At 54.6% G+C, this 7,500-nt stretch overlaps 2 non-coding genes and 1 pseudogene across 2 annotated transcripts; all 3 read right to left on the minus strand.

Annotated features, from left to right (window-relative positions):
- LOC124761255 overlaps window positions 1-255 on the minus strand; it is a 4,222-nt pseudogene extending 3,967 nt beyond the window's left edge.
- Window positions 256-443: 188 nt separating this feature from the next.
- On the minus strand, window positions 444-598 carry LOC124761258. The gene has a single exon (XR_007012405.1). It is a non-coding gene; the product is annotated as a 5.8S ribosomal RNA (ribosomal RNA).
- A 352-nt stretch (window positions 599-950) lies between these two features.
- LOC124761260 lies at window positions 951-2,859 on the minus strand. Its single transcript, XR_007012407.1, has one exon. It is a non-coding gene; the product is annotated as a small subunit ribosomal RNA (ribosomal RNA).
- Between the last annotated feature and the right edge of the window lie 4,641 nt (window positions 2,860-7,500).

Below are 7,500 nucleotides of genomic sequence, written 5' to 3' on the forward strand. Positions count from 1 at the left end.
TCGCACCGGCCGCTACGGGCCTGGCACCCTCTACGGGCCGTGGCCTCATTCAAGTTGGACTTGGGCTCGGCGCGAGGCGTCGGGGTAGTGGACCCTCCCAAACACCACATGCCACGACAGGCGGCAGCCTGCGGGGTTCGGTGCTGGACTCTTCCCTGTTCGCTCGCCGCTACTGGGGGAATCCTTGTTAGTTTCTTTTCCTCCGCTTAGTAATATGCTTAAATTCAGCGGGTAGTCTCGCCTGCTCTGAGGTCGTTGTACGAGGTGTCGCACGCCACACCGCCAGCCGGCTGTGCACGCTACCGAGAAAGTACCGGTATGCGAACCGCCAGGCGACGGGCGCGCATCGCACGTTTGAGGAGACGCGGCCGGCCCCACAGGCGGCCGCGACACTCCCAGGTCTGCGAAGCGGGGCAAACGCCGCGCGCTTCAGTATACGTAGCCGACCCTCAGCCAGACGTGGCCCGGGAACGGAATCCATGGACCGCAATGTGCGTTCGAAACGTCGATGTTCATGTGTCCTGCAGTTCACATGTCGACGCGCAATTTGCTGCGTTCTTCATCGACCCACGAGCCGAGTGATCCACCGTCCTGGGTGATCTTTTCTCAAGTTTCCGCCGTCTCTTTCGAGACGGTCGCATAGGCGGGAGTGAGGCGTGTGGCGGCCCCTGTTCCAGCGTTCTGTGTCCAACGGCCTCACGGCCGACGGGCGTCGTACGGCTCCACACCGGAGCGGACAGGCACTCGGGCGAAAGTCATTCAAAACCGGCGCCAGGCGCCAGGTGCCGCAGGCCAGCCGCTCCAGCGCTTCAGCGCTCGTACCACACAACATTGCCGCTAGTTTTGAGAGGCACGCGTGGTTCCGCACGCGGCGCACGGCTACTGCGAGCCGTACAGGTAGCGTGTTGCGCGACACGACACGCACATCGAAAGACATGCAGTCTAGTCGGTAATGATCCTTCCGCAGGTTCACCTACGGAAACCTTGTTACGACTTTTACTTCCTCTAAATGATCAAGTTTGGTCATCTTTCCGGTAGCATCGGCAACGACAGAGTCAATGCCGCGTACCAGTCCGAAGACCTCACTAAATCATTCAATCGGTAGTAGCGACGGGCGGTGTGTACAAAGGGCAGGGACGTAATCAACGCGAGCTTATGACTCGCGCTTACTGGGAATTCCTCGTTCATGGGGAACAATTGCAAGCCCCAATCCCTAGCACGAAGGAGGTTCAGCGGGTTACCCCGACCTTTCGGCCTAGGAAGACACGCTGATTCCTTCAGTGTAGCGCGCGTGCGGCCCAGAACATCTAAGGGCATCACAGACCTGTTATTGCTCAATCTCGTGCGGCTAGAAGCCGCCTGTCCCTCTAAGAAGAAAAGTAATCGCTGACAGCACGAAGGATGTCACGCGACTAGTTAGCAGGCTAGAGTCTCGTTCGTTATCGGAATTAACCAGACAAATCGCTCCACCAACTAAGAACGGCCATGCACCACCACCCACCGAATCAAGAAAGAGCTATCAATCTGTCAATCCTTCCGGTGTCCGGGCCTGGTGAGGTTTCCCGTGTTGAGTCAAATTAAGCCGCAGGCTCCACTCCTGGTGGTGCCCTTCCGTCAATTCCTTTAAGTTTCAGCTTTGCAACCATACTTCCCCCGGAACCCAAAAGCTTTGGTTTCCCGGAGGCTGCCCGCCGAGTCATCGGAGGAACTGCGGCGGATCGCTGGCTGGCATCGTTTATGGTTAGAACTAGGGCGGTATCTGATCGCCTTCGAACCTCTAACTTTCGTTCTTGATTAATGAAAACATACTTGGCAAATGCTTTCGCTTCTGTTCGTCTTGCGACGATCCAAGAATTTCACCTCTAACGTCGCAATACGAATGCCCCCGCCTGTCCCTATTAATCATTACCTCGGGTTCCGAAAACCAACAAAATAGAACCGAGGTCCTATTCCATTATTCCATGCACACAGTATTCAGGCGGGCTTGCCTGCTTTAAGCACTCTAATTTGTTCAAAGTAAACGTGCCGGCCCACCGAGACACTCAATAAAGAGCACCCTGGTAGGATTTCAACGGGGTCCGCCTCGGGACGCACGAGCACGCACGGGGCGGTCGCACGCCTTCGGCTCGCCCCACCGGCAGGACGTCCCACGATACATGCCAGTTAAACACCGACGGGCGGTGAACCAACAGCGTGGGACACAAATCCAACTACGAGCTTTTTAACCGCAACAACTTTAATATACGCTATTGGAGCTGGAATTACCGCGGCTGCTGGCACCAGACTTGCCCTCCAATAGATACTCGTTAAAGGATTTAAAGTGTACTCATTCCGATTACGGGGCCTCGGATGAGTCCCGTATCGTTATTTTTCGTCACTACCTCCCCGTGCCGGGAGTGGGTAATTTGCGCGCCTGCTGCCTTCCTTGGATGTGGTAGCCGTTTCTCAGGCTCCCTCTCCGGAATCGAACCCTGATTCCCCGTTACCCGTTACAACCATGGTAGGCGCAGAACCTACCATCGACAGTTGATAAGGCAGACATTTGAAAGATGCGTCGCCGGTACGAGGACCGTGCGATCAGCCCAAAGTTATTCAGAGTCACCAAGGCAAACGGACCGGACGAGCCGACCGATTGGTTTTGATCTAATAAAAGCGTCCCTTCCATCTCTGGTCGGGACTCTGTTTGCATGTATTAGCTCTAGAATTACCACAGTTATCCAAGTAACGTGGGTACGATCTAAGGAACCATAACTGATTTAATGAGCCATTCGCGGTTTCACCTTAATGCGGCTTGTACTGAGACATGCATGGCTTAATCTTTGAGACAAGCATATGACTACTGGCAGGATCAACCAGGGAGCTGCGTCAACTAGAGCTGAGCAGCCGGCCGCCCGGGAGTGTGTCCCGGGGGCCCGCGCGAACACGCAAGCGTCCGCTCAATCATTCTGCAAACAGGAGGAGGCTGAGCTCCCCTGCACAATACACCTCGAAACCCTCTCAGGTCCCGGCGGCGCGCAGCGCCGTCCCAAGTACTTGGTCGGGTTCGAGAGAGGCGCAATCGCCCGGAGTTAGGCGAGTAGACGCTTTCGGTGCGACCACCCGTGCTCCCAACTGAGCTTGCCGCTGCCGACAGAGGCCCGGGAGCGTGCTGTCGTGGCATTGCCGGCGGGAGACAACACGCGCCACCTACGGTGACCGGCAGCTCCAACGCCAGCGCCACAGAAGGACAAAAGCCCCACTTGGGTGCCGAAGCGAACTCTCCCAGCACAGCGCACACGCCAACACATCCGCACAGCTGCGATACAAACCACCAGCGAGAACCGCTGGGGCGACCGAGCAGCAGACGGCGTCGCGGCGCCGAGCGCCGGGCGGCGGCGCATCCTCAACGCACACAGTCCTCAATCGGACCAGCACACTGCAGATGTCCACCGCGCTTCGCACCGGGCCCGCGAGGACCTACTTTGGCCGCACGGCGCCGCGCGCAGGGTGCGCCGGCGCGCAGCTGCGACGCCTGCCGCGTCCGTCGGCCGGCGCGCCTGCCACTGGCCGCCCCCACCAGCCGGCTGTAGCGCGTGCGCCCACGCACCGCGCGGCCAGCACGCCGGGAGGCGCCCCCTCACCGGCCGGGGACGGTCCCACCCAGCCACCGCCGCGTATCGCTTCACACCCAGATGCCGTTCAGTTTCGTCGGCATGGTGGGTATCGCTGGAACAACCGGTTAGTACCTCAACCTATCGTCGCCATCACCGATTCACCCCTAGCGAGAACAACCGCACCACAACGGGTTACCATTTCTTCATTTGCGTAACTTCACCAGAAAACGTAGGCGTCCATCGCCATTTGCAACTTCAACCATTATTGCATGCCTGTGTCAGGTGTCACGCCACACTACGTCTGCCCACATACACGCAACAAAATGTGCACGCCTAGACAATACGTGGAAGGTGGCCCCCGTACGTATGCGATGTCCATTGCTCGAACGACTGTCAACCGGCTTCTGTAGCATGTCGCAGATATGGAACGCGCTGCACCATGCCATCACGGTGTGTGAGGAGAGACGACTAGGTCCGAATACATCAACAGACAGCTCATGCTGATCGCCATCCACGGCGTCCGTTCCTCCCACACGTCTCTATGGCGTACCACACTGCAATCCAGCTCTCATAGGGAGACGACACGTAGCTGCGTGCACAATATTTGCACTGTATGGTCCGCCGTTTTTGGGCGCAGTCGTTGTACGGTCACACATGTGCCACGATGTATCATTCAGTACATAAGGACGAATGTGCAGTACAGATTGTGGTTCACGCGTACGACATCAGCGGACAGTTGACACAGGCCGCACCACAACGTAGCCTGCGTACGTCGCATGCGAAGGGCATTGAACATGCAAACTTGTCACCAACCACCTTGCGAAGGCAGGGGGCAAGGTGGGGACGTGGGGAGAGGTGGGGGGGGGGGGGGGGCGGCATGTACGCCCTGCTGCCATCCACATTACAGTGTACAGCAGGAGCATGTGGAAAGTCAGCAAGACTTGCAAGGTGTTTAACATGAAGCGATACACAGGGGAGCGGGCAGTGCGAGTAGCGAACTATATTGCGAGGGTTGCGGGTGGGCAACACTACACTAATTGAACGAGTCGTATAACAATTACAGAGCAGGTTTAGGCGACAACGTGGGTTACGATAGGCGACAACGTGGGTTACGTTAGGGGACAACGTGGGTTACGTTAGGGGACAACGTGGGTTACGTTAGGGGACAACGTGGGTTACGTTAGGGGACAACGTGGGTTACGTTAGGGGACAACGTGGGTTACGTTAGGGGACAACGTGGGTTACGTTAGGGGACAACGTGGGTTAGGTTAAGGCACAACATGGGTTAGGTTAAGGCACAACATGGGTTAGGTTAAGGCACAACATGGGTTAGGTTAAGGCACAACATGGGTTAGGTTAAGGCACAACATGGGTTAGGTTACGGCACAACATGGGTTAGGTTAAGGCACAACATGGGTTAGGTTAGGGGACAACATGGGTTAGGTTAGGGGACAACATGGGTTAGGTTAAGGCACAACATGGGTTAGGTTAAGGCACAACATGGGTTAGGTTAGGGGACAACATGGGTTAGGTTAGGGCACAACATGGGTTAGGTTAGGGGACAACATGGGTTAGGTTAGGGGACAACATGGGTTAGGTTAGGGGACAACATGGGTTAGGTTAGGGGACAACATGGGTTAGGTTAGGGGACAACATGGGTTAGGTTAGGGGACAACATGGGTTAGGTTAGGGGACAACATGGGTTAGGTTAGGGGACAACATGGGTTAGGTTAAGGCACAACATGGGTTAGGTTAGGGGACAACATGGGTTAGGTTAGGGGACAACATGGGTTAGGTTAGGGGACAACATGGGTTAGGTTAGGGGACAACATGGGTTAGGTTAGGGGACAACATGGGTTAGGTTAAGGCACAACATGGGTTAGGTTAGGGCACAACATGGGTTAGGTTAGGGCACAACATGGGTTAGGTTAGGGCACAACATGGGTTAGGTTAGGGGACAACATGGGTTAGGTTAGGGGACAACATGGGTTAGGTTAGGGGACAACATGGGTTAGGTTAGGGGACAACATGGGTTAGGTTAGGGGACAACATGGGTTAGGTTAGGGGACAACATGGGTTAGGTTAGGGGACAACATGGGTTAGGTTAGGGGACAACATGGGTTAGGTTAGGGGACAACATGGGTTAGGTTAGGGGACAACATGGGTTAGGTTAAGGCACAACATGGGTTAGGTTAAGGCACAACATGGGTTAGGTTAGGGGACAACATGGGTTAGGTTAGGGGACAACATGGGTTAGGTTAGGGGACAACATGGGTTAGGTTAAGGCACAACATGGGTTAGGTTAGGGGACAACATGGGTTAGGTTAAGGCACAACATGGGTTAGGTTAGGGACAACATGGGTTAGGTTAGGGGACAACATGGGTTAGGTTAAGGCACAACATGGGTTAGGTTAAGGCACAACATGGGTTAGGTTAAGGCACAACATGGGTTAGGTTAGGGGACAACATGGGTTAGGTTAGGGGACAACTTGGGTTAGGTTAGGGGACAACATGGGTTAGGTTAAGGCACAACATGGGTTAGGTTAAGGCACAACATGGGTTAGGTTAGGGGACAACATGGGTTAGGTTAGGGGACAACATGGGTTAGGTTAGGGGACAACATGGGTTAGGTTAAGGCACAACATGGGTTAGGTTAGGGGACAACATGGGTTAGGTTAAGGCACAACATGGGTTAGGTTAGGGGACAACATGGGTTAGGTTAGGGGACAACATGGGTTAGGTTAAGGCACAACATGGGTTAGGTTAAGGCACAACATGGGTTAGGTTAAGGGACAACATGGGTTAGGTTAGGGGACAACTTGGGTTAGGTTAGGGGACAACATGGGTTAGGTTAAGGCACAACATGGGTTAGGTTAAGGCACAACATGGGTTAGGTTAAGGTACAACATGGGTTAGGTTAAGGTACAACATGGGTTAGGTTAGGTTACACGTTGTTGTAAGGAAAGGTGTGGGGGGGGGGGGGGGCGGGGCGGCAGGTTCGTTGATAGTGATTATAGTAAGTGAATGCTTGTGACATGATGAGATTTGTCACGTCAGGATGCACCTTTGGCTTATTAGAGGCGGCGCTCCAATTCTATGCTTGTGTCAGACCTGTGTCTTTGACTCATGTCATTGTTTGTGCGCTGTGACAGGAGGTACTATTGTGATGTTGGGTGCACCGTTGTATAGGACATGTGTGGGTGTTGGTGCCTTATCTGCGCAATGGTGGATGTCGAAAGGGTGGGGATATTCTATTTTCCGCATGGACCTCCTGGTCTGGTTGTGATAGTGTGGATTGTGTAATGTGGCGGAGAGGATGCACTGGATGTTGTTCCATGCTGGTGCTTACATATTGTATGTGCGCCTGTTAGAAGCAGAGAGTGGTGCGTGATCAGAGTGTCTGGCTGACGTGTGGTTCCCATTGTGGGCAGACTCTTTCAGCATGTATACGGACAGTTGTATATATTTTCTGTAGTTTGATGGCTCTGCATTGATTACTAATCAGCGCCGTGTGTACGGGTAATCTGGTTCCAGTCCACAATGTTCTATCTGTGTACATTAGTGACAAAGACTCCCCCCATGCAGTGGGGCTCGGTCTGTTATAACTCTTCCGCGTAATATATTTGCCCCACGTTTTTGCGAGTGCGAGTGCGAGTGCAACGCGCATGGGGACCGACATGCTGATGGCTCGGTATCGGACGCCGTACAGTGAGCAACGCGATCGCGTCTCTCGCTCGTAAGTGGTACAGGTCGCGGCTCATGTATAGGGACAGCGGGAATGTCGCATATTGGAAATAACTCTTCATGAAACGCAAGTTATAGGGGTGGATTGCACTTTACGAGTGCGGGAAACGTCCGCCGTTCATCCGCTGGAGGTGCGCGTTTGGCGGTTGGGGTGGTCCACGAA

This window comes from Schistocerca piceifrons, unplaced genomic scaffold, assembly GCF_021461385.2.
Source record: "Schistocerca piceifrons isolate TAMUIC-IGC-003096 unplaced genomic scaffold, iqSchPice1.1 HiC_scaffold_577, whole genome shotgun sequence".
NCBI lineage: Eukaryota > Metazoa > Arthropoda > Insecta > Orthoptera > Acrididae > Schistocerca > Schistocerca piceifrons.